The sequence below is a fragment of the Schistocerca cancellata genome, chromosome 6, assembly GCF_023864275.1.
Source record: "Schistocerca cancellata isolate TAMUIC-IGC-003103 chromosome 6, iqSchCanc2.1, whole genome shotgun sequence".
Taxonomy (NCBI): domain Eukaryota; kingdom Metazoa; phylum Arthropoda; class Insecta; order Orthoptera; family Acrididae; genus Schistocerca; species Schistocerca cancellata.
Window position 1 is genome coordinate 4887470 of NC_064631.1, and position 19530 is coordinate 4906999.

General features: G+C 54.7%; 20 non-coding genes across 20 annotated transcripts; all 20 read right to left on the reverse strand.

The window, feature by feature from the left end:
- Window positions 1-263: 263 nt before the first annotated feature.
- LOC126089319 (5S ribosomal RNA) lies at window positions 264-382 on the reverse strand. The gene has a single exon (XR_007520648.1). It is a non-coding gene; the product is annotated as a 5S ribosomal RNA (ribosomal RNA).
- An 851-nt stretch (window positions 383-1233) lies between these two features.
- On the reverse strand, window positions 1234-1352 carry LOC126088943 (5S ribosomal RNA). Its single transcript, XR_007520291.1, has one exon. It is a non-coding gene; the product is annotated as a 5S ribosomal RNA (ribosomal RNA).
- An 851-nt stretch (window positions 1353-2203) lies between these two features.
- LOC126089362 (5S ribosomal RNA) lies at window positions 2204-2322 on the reverse strand. Its single transcript, XR_007520690.1, has one exon. It is a non-coding gene; the product is annotated as a 5S ribosomal RNA (ribosomal RNA).
- An 851-nt stretch (window positions 2323-3173) lies between these two features.
- On the reverse strand, window positions 3174-3292 carry LOC126089320 (5S ribosomal RNA). Its single transcript, XR_007520649.1, has one exon. It is a non-coding gene; the product is annotated as a 5S ribosomal RNA (ribosomal RNA).
- An 851-nt stretch (window positions 3293-4143) lies between these two features.
- LOC126088945 (5S ribosomal RNA) lies at window positions 4144-4262 on the reverse strand. Its single transcript, XR_007520293.1, has one exon. It is a non-coding gene; the product is annotated as a 5S ribosomal RNA (ribosomal RNA).
- Window positions 4263-5113: 851 nt separating this feature from the next.
- On the reverse strand, window positions 5114-5232 carry LOC126089322 (5S ribosomal RNA). Its single transcript, XR_007520651.1, has one exon. It is a non-coding gene; the product is annotated as a 5S ribosomal RNA (ribosomal RNA).
- Window positions 5233-6073: 841 nt separating this feature from the next.
- On the reverse strand, window positions 6074-6192 carry LOC126088946 (5S ribosomal RNA). The gene has a single exon (XR_007520294.1). It is a non-coding gene; the product is annotated as a 5S ribosomal RNA (ribosomal RNA).
- An 851-nt stretch (window positions 6193-7043) lies between these two features.
- On the reverse strand, window positions 7044-7162 carry LOC126089363 (5S ribosomal RNA). The gene has a single exon (XR_007520691.1). It is a non-coding gene; the product is annotated as a 5S ribosomal RNA (ribosomal RNA).
- Window positions 7163-8013: 851 nt separating this feature from the next.
- On the reverse strand, window positions 8014-8132 carry LOC126088985 (5S ribosomal RNA). The gene has a single exon (XR_007520331.1). It is a non-coding gene; the product is annotated as a 5S ribosomal RNA (ribosomal RNA).
- Window positions 8133-8985: 853 nt separating this feature from the next.
- LOC126089323 (5S ribosomal RNA) lies at window positions 8986-9104 on the reverse strand. Its single transcript, XR_007520652.1, has one exon. It is a non-coding gene; the product is annotated as a 5S ribosomal RNA (ribosomal RNA).
- An 851-nt stretch (window positions 9105-9955) lies between these two features.
- Window positions 9956-10074, reverse strand: LOC126088947 (5S ribosomal RNA). The gene has a single exon (XR_007520295.1). It is a non-coding gene; the product is annotated as a 5S ribosomal RNA (ribosomal RNA).
- Window positions 10075-10925: 851 nt separating this feature from the next.
- Window positions 10926-11044, reverse strand: LOC126089324 (5S ribosomal RNA). The gene has a single exon (XR_007520653.1). It is a non-coding gene; the product is annotated as a 5S ribosomal RNA (ribosomal RNA).
- An 851-nt stretch (window positions 11045-11895) lies between these two features.
- On the reverse strand, window positions 11896-12014 carry LOC126088948 (5S ribosomal RNA). The gene has a single exon (XR_007520296.1). It is a non-coding gene; the product is annotated as a 5S ribosomal RNA (ribosomal RNA).
- Window positions 12015-12865: 851 nt separating this feature from the next.
- On the reverse strand, window positions 12866-12984 carry LOC126088949 (5S ribosomal RNA). Its single transcript, XR_007520297.1, has one exon. It is a non-coding gene; the product is annotated as a 5S ribosomal RNA (ribosomal RNA).
- Window positions 12985-13835: 851 nt separating this feature from the next.
- On the reverse strand, window positions 13836-13954 carry LOC126089325 (5S ribosomal RNA). Its single transcript, XR_007520654.1, has one exon. It is a non-coding gene; the product is annotated as a 5S ribosomal RNA (ribosomal RNA).
- Window positions 13955-14805: 851 nt separating this feature from the next.
- Window positions 14806-14924, reverse strand: LOC126088951 (5S ribosomal RNA). Its single transcript, XR_007520298.1, has one exon. It is a non-coding gene; the product is annotated as a 5S ribosomal RNA (ribosomal RNA).
- Window positions 14925-15775: 851 nt separating this feature from the next.
- On the reverse strand, window positions 15776-15894 carry LOC126088952 (5S ribosomal RNA). Its single transcript, XR_007520299.1, has one exon. It is a non-coding gene; the product is annotated as a 5S ribosomal RNA (ribosomal RNA).
- An 851-nt stretch (window positions 15895-16745) lies between these two features.
- LOC126089326 (5S ribosomal RNA) lies at window positions 16746-16864 on the reverse strand. Its single transcript, XR_007520655.1, has one exon. It is a non-coding gene; the product is annotated as a 5S ribosomal RNA (ribosomal RNA).
- Window positions 16865-17715: 851 nt separating this feature from the next.
- On the reverse strand, window positions 17716-17834 carry LOC126088953 (5S ribosomal RNA). The gene has a single exon (XR_007520300.1). It is a non-coding gene; the product is annotated as a 5S ribosomal RNA (ribosomal RNA).
- Window positions 17835-18685: 851 nt separating this feature from the next.
- LOC126088954 (5S ribosomal RNA) lies at window positions 18686-18804 on the reverse strand. Its single transcript, XR_007520301.1, has one exon. It is a non-coding gene; the product is annotated as a 5S ribosomal RNA (ribosomal RNA).
- Window positions 18805-19530: the final 726 nt, after the last annotated feature.

Below are 19530 nucleotides of genomic sequence, written 5' to 3' on the forward strand. Positions count from 1 at the left end.
TACAAATCAAATTTGGAACTCTACACTCCTACACAACAATAGGCGGTGACGTATTTCAGAAATCACCTGCCGATTCGTACTGTTTTGTCGTTTTCAAAGTCTTCTTGGCAAACTTGGTTAGCACATTCTCCCTCAAACTGAGTTAATTACTGCATTTTCGTACCATTACAGTAGTTTAAAAGGCTTAAGGAAGCATCTTTGTCACAACAGAAAGGTAGTTTGAAAATTGGGCTGGCGACATAACAAAAAAAAAACAGGAAGGGAGCCAACAGCACCCGGGTTTCCCAGGCGGTCACCCATCCAAGTACTAGCCGTGCCCGATGATGCTTAACTTCGGTGATCGGACGAGAACCGGTGTATTCATCATGGTATGGCCGTTGGCGCTCATCTAATGTAGGAGCACGGCAGAATTCTCGTTCGGCTTTTCTCCCAACACACAAAATGTTAGTTTTCGGCCGCATTTGACGAAAGCGCTTCCTTCCGCAACCGCCAGTTCCTCGAGGACGGCGCGGGGAGGCGCGCCCGGCGTCCCAGCAGAGTGACGGCCGAATTGGCGGGCGCACCGCCGCGTGTGTGAGACGCACTGCTGTTCGTTGCACCCCCTGTCATTCGCTGGGCGCGTGCAGCCTTCGACACTAGCGGAGGACGCATCTTGTCCCTGGTGTTCAGCGGAAGGCCTGTGCGGGGTGTGGCAGTGTCGTGCTGGAGGGCCCACTGGTAGCGATGTGGGCTTCCTCGCCTCGCCTCGCCTCGCCTCGCCTCGCCTCACACCAGGTGTCTGCGTAGTTTGCAGTGCATTCGCACCATTCTTATCCCTGTCCCTGTCCCCGTCCCGACTTGTCCCGACTTTGCTCGACTGCCGCTCGCTGCCGCTCGGGTCGTGGTCCATATGACAGCGCAAGCACGACAAACGTCTGCGGGACGAGACGAGACGAGACGAGACGAGACGACTAAGGAATAAATTCGTGGTTACAAATAAAATTTGGAACTCTACACTCCTACACAACAATAGGCGGTGACGTATTTCAGAAAACATCTGCCGATTCGTACTGTTTTGTCGTTTTCAAAGTCTTCTTGGCAAACTTGGTTAGCACATTCTCCCTCAAACAGAGTTAATTACTGCATTTTCGTACCATTACAGTAGTTTAAAAGGCTTAAGGAAGCATCTTTGTCACAACAGAAAGGTAGTTTGAAAATTGGGCTGGCGACATAACAAAAAAAAAACAGGAAGGGAGCCAACAGCACCCGGGTTTCCCAGGCGGTCACCCATCCAAGTACTAGCCGGGCCCGATGATGCTTAACTTCGGTGATCGGACGAGAACCGGTGTATTCATCATGGTATGGCCGTTGGCGCTCATCTAATGTAGGAGCACGGCAGAATTCGCGTTCGGCTTTTCTCCCAACACACAAAATGTTAGTTTTCGGCCGCATTTGACGAAAGCGCTTCCTTCCGCAACCGCCAGTTCCTCGAGGACGGCGCGGGGAGGCGCGCCCGGCGTCCCAGCAGAGTGACGGCCGAATTGGCGGGCGCACCGCCGCGTGTGTGAGACGCACTGCTGCTCGTTGCACCCCCTGTCATTCGCTGGGCGCGTGCAGCCTTCGACACTAGCGGAGGACGCATCTTGTCCCTGGTGTTCAGCGGAAGGCCTGTGCGGGGTGTGGCAGTGTCGTGCTGGAGGGCCCACTGGTAGCGATGTGGGCTTCCTCGCCTCGCCTCGCCACGCCTCGCCTCGCCTCACACCAGGTGTCTGCGTAGTTTGCAATGCATTCGCACCATTCCTATACCTGTCCCTGTCCCCGTCCCGACTTGTCCCGACTTTGCTCGACTGCCGCTCGCTGCCGCTGGGGTCGTGGTCCATATGACAGCCCAAGCACGACAAACTTCTGCGGGACGACACGAGACGAGACGAGTCGAGACGACTAAGGAATAAATTCGTGGTTACAAATCAAATTTGGAACTCTACACTCCTACACAACAATAGGCGGTGACGTATTTCAGAAATCACCTGCCGATTCGTACTGTTTTGTCGTTTTCAAAGTCTTCTTGGCAAACTTGGTTAGCACATTCTCCCTCAAACTGAGTTAATTACTGCATTTTCGTACCATTACAGTAGTTTAAAAGGCTTAAGGAAGCATCTTTGTCACAACAGAAAGGTAGTTTGAAAATTGGGCTGGCGACATAACAAAAAAAAAACAGGAAGGGAGCCAACAGCACCCGGGTTTCCCAGGCGGTCACCCATCCAAGTACTAGCCGTGCCCGATGATGCTTAACTTCGGTGATCGGACGAGAACCGGTGTATTCATCATGGTATGGCTGTTGGCGCTCATCTAATGTAGGAGCACGGCAGAATTCTCGTTCGGCTTTTCTCCCAACACACAAAATGTTAGTTTTCGGCCGCATTTGACGAAAGCGCTTCCTTCCGCAACCGCCAGTTCCTCGAGGACGGCGCGGGGAGGCGCGCCCGGCGTCCCAGCAGAGTGACGGCCGAATTGGCGGGCGCACCGCCGCGTGTGGGAGACGCACTGCTGCTCGTTGCACCCCCTGTCATTCGCTGGGCGCGTGCAGCCTTCGACACTAGCGGAGGACGCATCTTGTCCCTGGTGTTCAGCGGAAGGCCTGTGCGGGGTGTGGCAGTGTCGTGCTGGAGGGCCCACTGGTAGCGATGTGGGCTTCCTCGCCTCGCCTCGCCACGCCTCGCCTCGCCTCACACCAGGTGTCTGCGTAGTTTGCAATGCATTCGCACCATTCCTATACCTGTCCCTGTCCCCGTCCCGACTTGTCCCGACTTTGCTCGACTGCCGCTCGCTGCCGCTGGGGTCGTGGTCCATATGACAGCCCAAGCACGACAAACTTCTGCGGGACGAGACGAGACGAGACGAGTCGAGACGACTAAGGAATAAATTCGTTTTTACAAATCAAATTTGGAACTCTACACTCCTACACAACAATAGGCGGTGACGTATTTCAGAAATCACCTGCCGATTCGTACTGTTTTGTCGTTTTCAAAGTCTTCTTGGCAAACTTGGTTAGCACATTCTCCCTCAAACTGAGTTAATTACTGCATTTTCGTACCATTACAGTAGTTTAAAAGGCTTAAGGAAGCATCTTTGTCACAACAGAAAGGTAGTTTGAAAATTGGGCTGGCGACATAACAAAAAAAAAACAGGAAGGGAGCCAACAGCACCCGGGTTTCCCAGGCGGTCACCCATCCAAGTACTAGCCGTGCCCGATGATGCTTAACTTCGGTGATCGGACGAGAACCGGTGTATTCATCATGGTATGGCCGTTGGCGCTCATCTAATGTAGGAGCACGGCAGAATTCTCGTTCGGCTTTTCTCCCAACACACAAAATGTTAGTTTTCGGCCGCATTTGACGAAAGCGCTTCCTTCCGCAACCGCCAGTTCCTCGAGGACGGCGCGGGGAGGCGCGCCCGGCGTCCCAGCAGAGTGACGGCCGAATTGGCGGGCGCACCGCCGCGTGTGTGAGACGCACTGCTGTTCGTTGCACCCCCTGTCATTCGCTGGGCGCGTGCAGCCTTCGACACTAGCGGAGGACGCATCTTGTCCCTGGTGTTCAGCGGAAGGCCTGTGCGGGGTGTGGCAGTGTCGTGCTGGAGGGCCCACTGGTAGCGATGTGGGCTTCCTCGCCTCGCCTCGCCTCGCCTCGCCTCGCCTCACACCAGGTGTCTGCGTAGTTTGCAGTGCATTCGCACCATTCCTATCCCTGTCCCTGTCCCCGTCCCGACTTGTCCCGACTTTGCTCGACTGCCGCTCGCTGCCGCTCGGGTCGTGGTCCATATGACAGCGCAAGCACGACAAACGTCTGCGGGACGAGACGAGACGAGACGAGACGAGACGACTAAGGAATAAATTCGTGGTTACAAATAAAATTTGGAACTCTACACTCCTACACAACAATAGGCGGTGACGTATTTCAGAAAACATCTGCCGATTCGTACTGTTTTGTCGTTTTCAAAGTCTTCTTGGCAAACTTGGTTAGCACATTCTCCCTCAAACAGAGTTAATTACTGCATTTTCGTACCATTACAGTAGTTTAAAAGGCTTAAGGAAGCATCTTTGTCACAACAGAAAGGTAGTTTGAAAATTGGGCTGGCGACATAACAAAAAAAAAACAGGAAGGGAGCCAACAGCACCCGGGTTTCCCAGGCGGTCACCCATCCAAGTACTAGCCGGGCCCGATGATGCTTAACTTCGGTGATCGGACGAGAACCGGTGTATTCATCATGGTATGGCCGTTGGCGCTCATCTAATGTAGGAGCACGGCAGAATTCGCGTTCGGCTTTTCTCCCAACACACAAAATGTTAGTTTTCGGCCGCATTTGACGAAAGCGCTTCCTTCCGCAACCGCCAGTTCCTCGAGGACGGCGCGGGGAGGCGCGCCCGGCGTCCCAGCAGAGTGACGGCCGAATTGGCGGGCGCACCGCCGCGTGTGTGAGACGCACTGCTGCTCGTTGCACCCCCTGTCATTCGCTGGGCGCGTGCAGCCTTCGACACTAGCGGAGGACGCATCTTGTCCCTGGTGTTCAGCGGAAGGCCTGTGCGGGGTGTGGCAGTGTCGTGCTGGAGGGCCCACTGGTAGCGATGTGGGCTTCCTCGCCTCGCCTCGCCACGCCTCGCCTCGCCTCACACCAGGTGTCTGCGTAGTTTGCAATGCATTCGCACCATTCCTATACCTGTCCCTGTCCCCGTCCCGACTTGTCCCGACTTTGCTCGACTGCCGCTCGCTGCCGCTGGGGTCGTGGTCCATATGACAGCCCAAGCACGACAAACTTCTGCGGGACGACACGAGACGAGACGAGTCGAGACGACTAAGGAATAAATTCGTGGTTACAAATCAAATTTGGAACTCTACACTCCTACACAACAATAGGCGGTGACGTATTTCAGAAATCACCTGCCGATTCGTACTGTTTTGTCGTTTTCAAAGTCTTCTTGGCAAACTTGGTTAGCACATTCTCCCTCAAACTGAGTTAATTACTGCATTTTCGTACCATTACAGTAGTTTAAAAGGCTTAAGGAAGCATCTTTGTCACAACAGAAAGGTAGTTTGAAAATTGGGCTGGCGACATAACAAAAAAAAAACAGGAAGGGAGCCAACAGCACCCGGGTTTCCCAGGCGGTCACCCATCCAAGTACTAGCCGTGCCCGATGATGCTTAACTTCGGTGATCGGACGAGAACCGGTGTATTCATCATGGTATGGCCGTTGGCGCTCATCTAATGTAGGAGCGCGGCAGAATTCTCGTTCGGCTTTTCTCCCAACGCACAAAATGTTAGTTTTCGGCCGCATTTGACGAAAGCGCTTCCTTCCGCAACCGCCAGTTCCTCGAGGACGGCGCGGGGAGGCGCGCCCGGCGTCCCAGCAGAGTGACGGCCGAATTGGCGGGCGCACCGCCGCGTGTGTGAGACGCACTGCTGTTCGTTGCACCCCCTGTCATTCGCTGGGCGCGTGCAGCCTTCGACACTAGCGGAGGACGCATCTTGTCCCTGGTGTTCAGCGGAAGGCCTGTGCGGGGTGTGGCAGTGTCGTGCTGGAGGGCCCACTGGTAGCGATGTGGGCTTCCTCGCCTCGCCTCGCCTCGCCTCACACCAGGTGTCTGCGTAGTTTGCAGTGCATTCGCACCATTCTTATCCCTGTCCCTGTCCCCGTCCCGACTTGTCCCGACTTTGCTCGACTGCCGCTCGCTGCCGCTCGGGTCGTGGTCCATATGACAGCGCAAGCACGACAAACGTCTGCGGGACGAGACGAGACGAGACGAGACGAGACGACTAAGGAATAAATTCGTGGTTACAAATAAAATTTGGAACTCTACACTCCTACACAACAATAGGCGGTGACGTATTTCAGAAAACATCTGCCGATTCGTACTGTTTTGTCGTTTTCAAAGTCTTCTTGGCAAACTTGGTTAGCACATTCTCCCTCAAACAGAGTTAATTACTGCATTTTCGTACCATTACAGTAGTTTAAAAGGCTTAAGGAAGCATCTTTGTCACAACAGAAAGGTAGTTTGAAAATTGGGCTGGCGACATAACAAAAAAAAAACAGGAAGGGAGCCAACAGCACCCGGGTTTCCCAGGCGGTCACCCATCCAAGTACTAGCCGGGCCCGATGATGCTTAACTTCGGTGATCGGACGAGAACCGGTGTATTCATCATGGTATGGCCGTTGGCGCTCATCTAATGTAGGAGCACGGCAGAATTCGCGTTCGGCTTTTCTCCCAACACACAAAATGTTAGTTTTCGGCCGCATTTGACGAAAGCGCTTCCTTCCGCAACCGCCAGTTCCTCGAGGACGGCGCGGGGAGGCGCGCCCGGCGTCCCAGCAGAGTGACGGCCGAATTGGCGGGCGCACCGCCGCGTGTGTGAGACGCACTGCTGCTCGTTGCACCCCCTGTCATTCGCTGGGCGCGTGCAGCCTTCGACACTAGCGGAGGACGCATCTTGTCCCTGGTGTTCAGCGGAAGGCCTGTGCGGGGTGTGGCAGTGTCGTGCTGGAGGGCCCACTGGTAGCGATGTGGGCTTCCTCGCCTCGCCTCGCCACGCCTCGCCTCGCCTCACACCAGGTGTCTGCGTAGTTTGCAATGCATTCGCACCATTCCTATACCTGTCCCTGTCCCCGTCCCGACTTGTCCCGACTTTGCTCGACTGCCGCTCGCTGCCGCTGGGGTCGTGGTCCATATGACAGCCCAAGCACGACAAACTTCTGCGGGACGACACGAGACGAGACGAGTCGAGACGACTAAGGAATAAATTCGTGGTTACAAATCAAATTTGGAACTCTACACTCCTACACAACAATAGGCGGTGACGTATTTCAGAAATCACCTGCCGATTCGTACTGTTTTGTCGTTTTCAAAGTCTTCTTGGCAAACTTGGTTAGCACATTCTCCCTCAAACTGAGTTAATTACTGCAATTTCGTACCATTACAGTAGTTTAAAAGGCTTAAGGAAGCATCTTTGTCACAACAGAAAGGTAGTTTGAAAATTGGGCTGGCGACATAACAAAAAAAAAACAGGAAGGGAGCCAACAGCACCCGGGTTTCCCAGGCGGTCACCCATCCAAGTACTAGCCGTGCCCGATGATGCTTAACTTCGGTGATCGGACGAGAACCGGTGTATTCATCATGGTATGGCTGTTGGCGCTCATCTAATGTAGGAGCACGGCAGAATTCTCGTTCGGCTTTTCTCCCAACACACAAAATGTTAGTTTTCGGCCGCATTTGACGAAAGAGCTTCCTTCCGCAACCGCCAGTTCCTCGAGGACGGCGCGGGGAGGCGCGCCCGGCGTCCCAGCAGAGTGACGGCCGAATTGGCGGGCGCACCGCCGCGTGTGGGAGACGCACTGCTGCTCGTTGCACCCCCTGTCATTCGCTGGGCGCGTGCAGCCTTCGACACTAGCGGAGGACGCATCTTGTCCCTGGTGTTCAGCGGAAGGCCTGTGCGGGGTGTGGCAGTGTCGTGCTGGAGGGCCCACTGGTAGCGATGTGGGCTTCCTCGCCTCGCCTCGCCACGCCTCGCCTCGCCTCACACCAGGTGTCTGCGTAGTTTGCAATGCATTCGCACCATTCCTATACCTGTCCCTGTCCCCGTCCCGACTTGTCCCGACTTTGCTCGACTGCCGCTCGCTGCCGCTGGGGTCGTGGTCCATATGACAGCCCAAGCACGACAAACTTCTGCGGGACGACACGAGACGAGACGAGTCGAGACGACTAAGGAATAAATTCGTGGTTACAAATCAAATTTGGAACTCTACACTCCTACACAACAATAGGCGGTGACGTATTTCAGAAATCACCTGCCGATTCGTACTGTTTTGTCGTTTTCAAAGTCTTCTTGGCAAACTTGGTTAGCACATTCTCCCTCAAACTGAGTTAATTACTGCATTTTCGTACCATTACAGTAGTTTAAAAGGCTTAAGGAAGCATCTTTGTCACAACAGAAAGGTAGTTTGAAAATTGGGCTGGCGACATAACAAAAAAAAAACAGGAAGGGAGCCAACAGCACCCGGGTTTCCCAGGCGGTCACCCATCCAAGTACTAGCCGGGCCCGATGATGCTTAACTTCGGTGATCGGACGAGAACCGGTGTATTCATCATGGTATGGCTGTTGGCGCTCATCTAATGTAGGAGCACGGCAGAATTCTCGTTCGGCTTTTCTCCCAACACACAAAATGTTAGTTTTCGGCCGCATTTGACGAAAGCGCTTCCTTCCGCAACCGCCAGTTCCTCGAGGACGGCGCGGGGAGGCGCGCCCGGCGTCCCAGCAGAGTGACGGCCGAATTGGCGGGCGCACCGCCGCGTGTGGGAGACGCACTGCTGCTCGTTGCACCCCCTGTCATTCGCTGGGCGCGTGCAGCCTTCGACACTAGCGGAGGACGCATCTTGTCCCTGGTGTTCAGCGGAAGGCCTGTGCGGGGTGTGGCAGTGTCGTGCTGGAGGGCCCACTGGTAGCGATGTGGGCTTCCTCGCCTCGCCTCGCCACGCCTCGCCTCGCCTCACACCAGGTGTCTGCGTAGTTTGCAATGCATTCGCACCATTCCTATACCTGTCCCTGTCCCCGTCCCGACTTGTCCCGACTTTGCTCGACTGCCGCTCGCTGCCGCTGGGGTCGTGGTCCATATGACAGCCCAAGCACGACAAACTTCTGCGGGACGAGACGAGACGAGACGAGTCGAGACGACTAAGGAATAAATTCGTTTTTACAAATCAAATTTGGAACTCTACACTCCTACACAACAATAGGCGGTGACGTATTTCAGAAATCACCTGCCGATTCGTACTGTTTTGTCGTTTTCAAAGTCTTCTTGGCAAACTTGGTTAGCACATTCTCCCTCAAACTGAGTTAATTACTGCATTTTCGTACCATTACAGTAGTTTAAAAGGCTTAAGGAAGCATCTTTGTCACAACAGAAAGGTAGTTTGAAAATTGGGCTGGCGACATAACAAAAAAAAAAAACAGGAAGGGAGCCAACAGCACCCGGGTTTCCCAGGCGGTCACCCATCCAAGTACTAGCCGTGCCCGATGATGCTTAACTTCGGTGATCGGACGAGAACCGGTGTATTCATCATGGTATGGCCGTTGGCGCTCATCTAATGTAGGAGCACGGCAGAATTCTCGTTCGGCTTTTCTCCCAACACACAAAATGTTAGTTTTCGGCCGCATTTGACGAAAGCGCTTCCTTCCGCAACCGCCAGTTCCTCGAGGACGGCGCGGGGAGGCGCGCCCGGCGTCCCAGCAGAGTGACGGCCGAATTGGCGGGCGCACCGCCGCGTGTGTGAGACGCACTGCTGTTCGTTGCACCCCCTGTCATTCGCTGGGCGCGTGCAGCCTTCGACACTAGCGGAGGACGCATCTTGTCCCTGGTGTTCAGCGGAAGGCCTGTGCGGGGTGTGGCAGTGTCGTGCTGGAGGGCCCACTGGTAGCGATGTGGGCTTCCTCGCCTCGCCTCGCCTCGCCTCGCCTCGCCTCACACCAGGTGTCTGCGTAGTTTGCAGTGCATTCGCACCATTCCTATCCCTGTCCCTGTCCCCGTCCCGACTTGTCCCGACTTTGCTCGACTGCCGCTCGCTGCCGCTCGGGTCGTGGTCCATATGACAGCGCAAGCACGACAAACGTCTGCGGGACGAGACGAGACGAGACGAGACGAGACGACTAAGGAATAAATTCGTGGTTACAAATAAAATTTGGAACTCTACACTCCTACACAACAATAGGCGGTGACGTATTTCAGAAAACATCTGCCGATTCGTACTGTTTTGTCGTTTTCAAAGTCTTCTTGGCAAACTTGGTTAGCACATTCTCCCTCAAACAGAGTTAATTACTGCATTTTCGTACCATTACAGTAGTTTAAAAGGCTTAAGGAAGCATCTTTGTCACAACAGAAAGGTAGTTTGAAAATTGGGCTGGCGACATAACAAAAAAAAAACAGGAAGGGAGCCAACAGCACCCGGGTTTCCCAGGCGGTCACCCATCCAAGTACTAGCCGGGCCCGATGATGCTTAACTTCGGTGATCGGACGAGAACCGGTGTATTCATCATGGTATGGCCGTTGGCGCTCATCTAATGTAGGAGCACGGCAGAATTCGCGTTCGGCTTTTCTCCCAACACACAAAATGTTAGTTTTCGGCCGCATTTGACGAAAGCGCTTCCTTCCGCAACCGCCAGTTCCTCGAGGACGGCGCGGGGAGGCGCGCCCGGCGTCCCAGCAGAGTGACGGCCGAATTGGCGGGCGCACCGCCGCGTGTGTGAGACGCACTGCTGCTCGTTGCACCCCCTGTCATTCGCTGGGCGCGTGCAGCCTTCGACACTAGCGGAGGACGCATCTTGTCCCTGGTGTTCAGCGGAAGGCCTGTGCGGGGTGTGGCAGTGTCGTGCTGGAGGGCCCACTGGTAGCGATGTGGGCTTCCTCGCCTCGCCTCGCCACGCCTCGCCTCGCCTCACACCAGGTGTCTGCGTAGTTTGCAATGCATTCGCACCATTCCTATACCTGTCCCTGTCCCCGTCCCGACTTGTCCCGACTTTGCTCGACTGCCGCTCGCTGCCGCTGGGGTCGTGGTCCATATGACAGCCCAAGCACGACAAACTTCTGCGGGACGACACGAGACGAGACGAGTCGAGACGACTAAGGAATAAATTCGTGGTTACAAATCAAATTTGGAACTCTACACTCCTACACAACAATAGGCGGTGACGTATTTCAGAAATCACCTGCCGATTCGTACTGTTTTGTCGTTTTCAAAGTCTTCTTGGCAAACTTGGTTAGCACATTCTCCCTCAAACTGAGTTAATTACTGCATTTTCGTACCATTACAGTAGTTTAAAAGGCTTAAGGAAGCATCTTTGTCACAACAGAAAGGTAGTTTGAAAATTGGGCTGGCGACATAACAAAAAAAAAACAGGAAGGGAGCCAACAGCACCCGGGTTTCCCAGGCGGTCACCCATCCAAGTACTAGCCGTGCCCGATGATGCTTAACTTCGGTGATCGGACGAGAACCGGTGTATTCATCATGGTATGGCCGTTGGCGCTCATCTAATGTAGGAGCACGGCAGAATTCTCGTTCGGCTTTTCTCCCAACACACAAAATGTTAGTTTTCGGCCGCATTTGACGAAAGCGCTTCCTTCCGCAACCGCCAGTTCCTCGAGGACGGCGCGGGGAGGCGCGCCCGGCGTCCCAGCAGAGTGACGGCCGAATTGGCGGGCGCACCGCCGCGTGTGTGAGACGCACTGCTGTTCGTTGCACCCCCTGTCATTCGCTGGGCGCGTGCAGCCTTCGACACTAGCGGAGGACGCATCTTGTCCCTGGTGTTCAGCGGAAGGCCTGTGCGGGGTGTGGCAGTGTCGTGCTGGAGGGCCCACTGGTAGCGATGTGGGCTTCCTCGCCTCGCCTCGCCTCGCCTCGCCTCGCCTCACACCAGGTGTCTGCGTAGTTTGCAGTGCATTCGCACCATTCTTATCCCTGTCCCTGTCCCCGTCCCGACTTGTCCCGACTTTGCTCGACTGCCGCTCGCTGCCGCTCGGGTCGTGGTCCATATGACAGCGCAAGCACGACAAACGTCTGCGGGACGAGACGAGACGAGACGAGACGAGACGACTAAGGAATAAATTCGTGGTTACAAATAAAATTTGGAACTCTACACTCCTACACAACAATAGGCGGTGACGTATTTCAGAAAACATCTGCCGATTCGTACTGTTTTGTCGTTTTCAAAGTCTTCTTGGCAAACTTGGTTAGCACATTCTCCCTCAAACAGAGTTAATTACTGCATTTTCGTACCATTACAGTAGTTTAAAAGGCTTAAGGAAGCATCTTTGTCACAACAGAAAGGTAGTTTGAAAATTGGGCTGGCGACATAACAAAAAAAAAACAGGAAGGGAGCCAACAGCACCCGGGTTTCCCAGGCGGTCACCCATCCAAGTACTAGCCGGGCCCGATGATGCTTAACTTCGGTGATCGGACGAGAACCGGTGTATTCATCATGGTATGGCCGTTGGCGCTCATCTAATGTAGGAGCACGGCAGAATTCGCGTTCGGCTTTTCTCCCAACACACAAAATGTTAGTTTTCGGCCGCATTTGACGAAAGCGCTTCCTTCCGCAACCGCCAGTTCCTCGAGGACGGCGCGGGGAGGCGCGCCCGGCGTCCCAGCAGAGTGACGGCCGAATTGGCGGGCGCACCGCCGCGTGTGTGAGACGCACTGCTGCTCGTTGCACCCCCTGTCATTCGCTGGGCGCGTGCAGCCTTCGACACTAGCGGAGGACGCATCTTGTCCCTGGTGTTCAGCGGAAGGCCTGTGCGGGGTGTGGCAGTGTCGTGCTGGAGGGCCCACTGGTAGCGATGTGGGCTTCCTCGCCTCGCCTCGCCACGCCTCGCCTCGCCTCACACCAGGTGTCTGCGTAGTTTGCAATGCATTCGCACCATTCCTATACCTGTCCCTGTCCCCGTCCCGACTTGTCCCGACTTTGCTCGACTGCCGCTCGCTGCCGCTGGGGTCGTGGTCCATATGACAGCGCAAGCACGACAAACGTCTGCGGGACGAGACGAGACGAGACGAGACGAGACGACTAAGGAATAAATTCGTGGTTACAAATCAAATTTGGAACTCTACACTCCTACACAACAATAGGCGGTGACGTATTTCAGAAAACATCTGCCGATTCGTACTGTTTTGTCGTTTTCAAAGTCTTCTTGGCAAACTTGGTTAGCACATTCTCCCTCAAACAGAGTTAATTACTGCATTTTCGTACCATTACAGTAGTTTAAAAGGCTTAAGGAAGCATCTTTGTCACAACAGAAAGGTAGTTTGAAAATTGGGCTGGCGACATAACAAAAAAAAAACAGGAAGGGAGCCAACAGCACCCGGGTTTCCCAGGCGGTCACCCATCCAAGTACTAGCCGGGCCCGATGATGCTTAACTTCGGTGATCGGACGAGAACCGGTGTATTCATCATGGTATGGCCGTTGGCGCTCATCTAATGTAGGAGCACGGCAGAATTCGCGTTCGGCTTTTCTCCCAACACACAAAATGTTAGTTTTCGGCCGCATTTGACGAAAGCGCTTCCTTCCGCAACCGCCAGTTCCTCGAGGACGGCGCGGGGAGGCGCGCCCGGCGTCCCAGCAGAGTGACGGCCGAATTGGCGGGCGCACCGCCGCGTGTGTGAGACGCACTGCTGCTCGTTGCACCCCCTGTCATTCGCTGGGCGCGTGCAGCCTTCGACACTAGCGGAGGACGCATCTTGTCCCTGGTGTTCAGCGGAAGGCCTGTGCGGGGTGTGGCAGTGTCGTGCTGGAGGGCCCACTGGTAGCGATGTGGGCTTCCTCGCCTCGCCTCGCCACGCCTCGCCTCGCCTCACACCAGGTGTCTGCGTAGTTTGCAATGCATTCGCACCATTCCTATACCTGTCCCTGTCCCCGTCCCGACTTGTCCCGACTTTGCTCGACTGCCGCTCGCTGCCGCTGGGGTCGTGGTCCATATGACAGCCCAAGCACGACAAACTTCTGCGGGACGACACGAGACGAGACGAGTCGAGACGACTAAGGAATAAATTCGTGGTTACAAATCAAATTTGGAACTCTACACTCCTACACAACAATAGGCGGTGACGTATTTCAGAAATCACCTGCCGATTCGTACTGTTTTGTCGTTTTCAAAGTCTTCTTGGCAAACTTGGTTAGCACATTCTCCCTCAAACTGAGTTAATTACTGCATTTTCGTACCATTACAGTAGTTTAAAAGGCTTAAGGAAGCATCTTTGTCACAACAGAAAGGTAGTTTGAAAATTGGGCTGGCGACATAACAAAAAAAAAACAGGAAGGGAGCCAACAGCACCCGGGTTTCCCAGGCGGTCACCCATCCAAGTACTAGCCGTGCCCGATGATGCTTAACTTCGGTGATCGGACGAGAACCGGTGTATTCATCATGGTATGGCCGTTGGCGCTCATCTAATGTAGGAGCACGGCAGAATTCTCGTTCGGCTTTTCTCCCAACACACAAAATGTTAGTTTTCGGCCGCATTTGACGAAAGCGCTTCCTTCCGCAACCGCCAGTTCCTCGAGGACGGCGCGGGGAGGCGCGCCCGGCGTCCCAGCAGAGTGACGGCCGAATTGGCGGGCGCACCGCCGCGTGTGTGAGACGCACTGCTGTTCGTTGCACCCCCTGTCATTCGCTGGGCGCGTGCAGCCTTCGACACTAGCGGAGGACGCATCTTGTCCCTGGTGTTCAGCGGAAGGCCTGTGCGGGGTGTGGCAGTGTCGTGCTGGAGGGCCCACTGGTAGCGATGTGGGCTTCCTCGCCTCGCCTCGCCTCGCCTCGCCTCGCCTCACACCAGGTGTCTGCGTAGTTTGCAGTGCATTCGCACCATTCTTATCCCTGTCCCTGTCCCCGTCCCGACTTGTCCCGACTTTGCTCGACTGCCGCTCGCTGCCGCTCGGGTCGTGGTCCATATGACAGCGCAAGCACGACAAACGTCTGCGGGACGAGACGAGACGAGACGAGACGAGACGACTAAGGAATAAATTCGTGGTTACAAATAAAATTTGGAACTCTACACTCCTACACAACAATAGGCGGTGACGTATTTCAGAAAACATCTGCCGATTCGTACTGTTTTGTCGTTTTCAAAGTCTTCTTGGCAAACTTGGTTAGCACATTCTCCCTCAAACAGAGTTAATTACTGCATTTTCGTACCATTACAGTAGTTTAAAAGGCTTAAGGAAGCATCTTTGTCACAACAGAAAGGTAGTTTGAAAATTGGGCTGGCGACATAACAAAAAAAAAACAGGAAGGGAGCCAACAGCACCCGGGTTTCCCAGGCGGTCACCCATCCAAGTACTAGCCGGGCCCGATGATGCTTAACTTCGGTGATCGGACGAGAACCGGTGTATTCATCATGGTATGGCCGTTGGCGCTCATCTAATGTAGGAGCACGGCAGAATTCGCGTTCGGCTTTTCTCCCAACACACAAAATGTTAGTTTTCGGCCGCATTTGACGAAAGCGCTTCCTTCCGCAACCGCCAGTTCCTCGAGGACGGCGCGGGGAGGCGCGCCCGGCGTCCCAGCAGAGTGACGGCCGAATTGGCGGGCGCACCGCCGCGTGTGTGAGACGCACTGCTGCTCGTTGCACCCCCTGTCATTCGCTGGGCGCGTGCAGCCTTCGACACTAGCGGAGGACGCATCTTGTCCCTGGTGTTCAGCGGAAGGCCTGTGCGGGGTGTGGCAGTGTCGTGCTGGAGGGCCCACTGGTAGCGATGTGGGCTTCCTCGCCTCGCCTCGCCACGCCTCGCCTCGCCTCACACCAGGTGTCTGCGTAGTTTGCAATGCATTCGCACCATTCCTATACCTGTCCCTGTCCCCGTCCCGACTTGTCCCGACTTTGCTCGACTGCCGCTCGCTGCCGCTGGGGTCGTGGTCCATATGACAGCGCAAGCACGACAAACGTCTGCGGGACGAGACGAGACGAGACGAGACGAGACGACTAAGGAATAAATTCGTGGTTACAAATAAAATTTGGAACTCTACACTCCTACACAACAATAGGCGGTGACGTATTTCAGAAAACATCTGCCGATTCGTACTGTTTTGTCGTTTTCAAAGTCTTCTTGGCAAACTTGGTTAGCACATTCTCCCTCAAACAGAGTTAATTACTGCATTTTCGTACCATTACAGTAGTTTAAAAGGCTTAAGGAAGCATCTTTGTCACAACAGAAAGGTAGTTTGAAAATTGGGCTGGCGACATAACAAAAAAAAAACAGGAAGGGAGCCAACAGCACCCGGGTTTCCCAGGCGGTCACCCATCCAAGTACTAGCCGGGCCCGATGATGCTTAACTTCGGTGATCGGACGAGAACCGGTGTATTCATCATGGTATGGCCGTTGGCGCTCATCTAATGTAGGAGCACGGCAGAATTCGCGTTCGGCTTTTCTCCCAACACACAAAATGTTAGTTTTCGGCCGCATTTGACGAAAGCGCTTCCTTCCGCAACCGCCAGTTCCTCGAGGACGGCGCGGGGAGGCGCGCCCGGCGTCCCAGCAGAGTGACGGCCGAATTGGCGGGCGCACCGCCGCGTGTGTGAGACGCACTGCTGCTCGTTGCACCCCCTGTCATTCGCTGGGCGCGTGCAGCCTTCGACACTAGCGGAGGACGCATCTTGTCCCTGGTGTTCAGCGGAAGGCCTGTGCGGGGTGTGGCAGTGTCGTGCTGGAGGGCCCACTGGTAGCGATGTGGGCTTCCTCGCCTCGCCTCGCCACGCCTCGCCTCGCCTCACACCAGGTGTCTGCGTAGTTTGCAATGCATTCGCACCATTCCTATACCTGTCCCTGTCCCCGTCCCGACTTGTCCCGACTTTGCTCGACTGCCGCTCGCTGCCGCTGGGGTCGTGGTCCATATGACAGCCCAAGCACGACAAACTTCTGCGGGACGACACGAGACGAGACGAGTCGAGACGACTAAGGAATAAATTCGTGGTTACAAATCAAATTTGGAACTCTACACTCCTACACAACAATAGGCGGTGACGTATTTCAGAAATCACCTGCCGATTCGTACTGTTTTGTCGTTTTCAAAGTCTTCTTGGCAAACTTGGTTAGCACATTCTCCCTCAAACTGAGTTAATTACTGCATTTTCGTACCATTACAGTAGTTTAAAAGGCTTAAGGAAGCATCTTTGTCACAACAGAAAGGTAGTTTGAAAATTGGGCTGGCGACATAACAAAAAAAAAACAGGAAGGGAGCCAACAGCACCCGGGTTTCCCAGGCGGTCACCCATCCAAGTACTAGCCGTGCCCGATGATGCTTAACTTCGGTGATCGGACGAGAACCGGTGTATTCATCATGGTATGGCCGTTGGCGCTCATCTAATGTAGGAGCACGGCAGAATTCTCGTTCGGCTTTTCTCCCAACACACAAAATGTTAGTTTTCGGCCGCATTTGACGAAAGCGCTTCCTTCCGCAACCGCCAGTTCCTCGAGGACGGCGCGGGGAGGCGCGCCCGGCGTCCCAGCAGAGTGACGGCCGAATTGGCGGGCGCACCGCCGCGTGTGTGAGACGCACTGCTGTTCGTTGCACCCCCTGTCATTCGCTGGGCGCGTGCAGCCTTCGACACTAGCGGAGGACGCATCTTGTCCCTGGTGTTCAGCGGAAGGCCTGTGCGGGGTGTGGCAGTGTCGTGCTGGAGGGCCCACTGGTAGCGATGTGGGCTTCCTCGCCTCGCCTCGCCTCGCCTCGCCTCGCCTCACACCAGGTGTCTGCGTAGTTTGCAGTGCATTCGCACCATTCTTATCCCTGTCCCTGTCCCCGTCCCGACTTGTCCCGACTTTGCTCGACTGCCGCTCGCTGCCGCTCGGGTCGTGGTCCATATGACAGCGCAAGCACGACAAACGTCTGCGGGACGAGACGAGACGAGACGAGACGAGACGACTAAGGAATAAATTCGTGGTTACAAATAAAATTTGGAACTCTACACTCCTACACAACAATAGGCGGTGACGTATTTCAGAAAACATCTGCCGATTCGTACTGTTTTGTCGTTTTCAAAGTCTTCTTGGCAAACTTGGTTAGCACATTCTCCCTCAAACAGAGTTAATTACTGCATTTTCGTACCATTACAGTAGTTTAAAAGGCTTAAGGAAGCATCTTTGTCACAACAGAAAGGTAGTTTGAAAATTGGGCTGGCGACATAACAAAAAAAAAACAGGAAGGGAGCCAACAGCACCCGGGTTTCCCAGGCGGTCACCCATCCAAGTACTAGCCGGGCCCGATGATGCTTAACTTCGGTGATCGGACGAGAACCGGTGTATTCATCATGGTATGGCCGTTGGCGCTCATCTAATGTAGGAGCACGGCAGAATTCGCGTTCGGCTTTTCTCCCAACACACAAAATGTTAGTTTTCGGCCGCATTTGACGAAAGCGCTTCCTTCCGCAACCGCCAGTTCCTCGAGGACGGCGCGGGGAGGCGCGCCCGGCGTCCCAGCAGAGTGACGGCCGAATTGGCGGGCGCACCGCCGCGTGTGTGAGACGCACTGCTGCTCGTTGCACCCCCTGTCATTCGCTGGGCGCGTGCAGCCTTCGACACTAGCGGAGGACGCATCTTGTCCCTGGTGTTCAGCGGAAGGCCTGTGCGGGGTGTGGCAGTGTCGTGCTGGAGGGCCCACTGGTAGCGATGTGGGCTTCCTCGCCTCGCCTCGCCACGCCTCGCCTCGCCTCACACCAGGTGTCTGCGTAGTTTGCAATGCATTCGCACCATTCCTATACCTGTCCCTGTCCCCGTCCCGACTTGTCCCGACTTTGCTCGACTGCCGCTCGCTGCCGCTGGGGTCGTGGTCCATATGACAGCCCAAGCACGACAAACTTCTGCGGGACGACACGAGACGAGACGAGTCGAGACGACTAAGGAATAAATTCGTGGTTACAAATCAAATTTGGAACTCTACACTCCTACACAACAATAGGCGGTGACGTATTTCAGAAATCACCTGCCGATTCGTACTGTTTTGTCGTTTTCAAAGTCTTCTTGGCAAACTTGGTTAGCACATTCTCCCTCAAACTGAGTTAATTACTGCATTTTCGTACCATTACAGTAGTTTAAAAGGCTTAAGGAAGCATCTTTGTCACAACAGAAAGGTAGTTTGAAAATTGGGCTGGCGACATAACAAAAAAAAAACAGGAAGGGAGCCAACAGCACCCGGGTTTCCCAGGCGGTCACCCATCCAAGTACTAGCCGGGCCCGATGATGCTTAACTTCGGTGATCGGACGAGAACCGGTGTATTCATCATGGTATGGCCGTTGGCGCTCATCTAATGTAGGAGCACGGCAGAATTCGCGTTCGGCTTTTCTCCCAACACACAAAATGTTAGTTTTCGGCCGCATTTGACGAAAGCGCTTCCTTCCGCAACCGCCAGTTCCTCGAGGACGGCGCGGGGAGGCGCGCCCGGCGTCCCAGCAGAGTGACGGCCGAATTGGCGGGCGCACCGCCGCGTGTGTGAGACGCACTGCTGCTCGTTGCACCCCCTGTCATTCGCTGGGCGCGTGCAGCCTTCGACACTAGCGGAGGACGCATCTTGTCCCTGGTGTTCAGCGGAAGGCCTGTGCGGGGTGTGGCAGTGTCGTGCTGGAGGGCCCACTGGTAGCGATGTGGGCTTCCTCGCCTCGCCTCGCCACGCCTCGCCTCGCCTCACACCAGGTGTCTGCGTAGTTTGCAATGCATTCGCACCATTCCTATACCTGTCCCTGTCCCCGTCCCGACTTGTCCCGACTTTGCTCGACTGCCGCTCGCTGCCGCTCGGGTCGTGGTCCATATGACAGCGCAAGCACGACAAACGTCTGCGGGACGAGACGAGACGAGACGAGACGAGACGACTAAGGAATAAATTCGTGGTTACAAATAAAATTTGGAACTCTACACTCCTACACAACAATAGGCGGTGACGTATTTCAGAAAACATCTGCCGATTCGTACTGTTTTGTCGTTTTCAAAGTCTTCTTGGCAAACTTGGTTAGCACATTCTCCCTCAAAC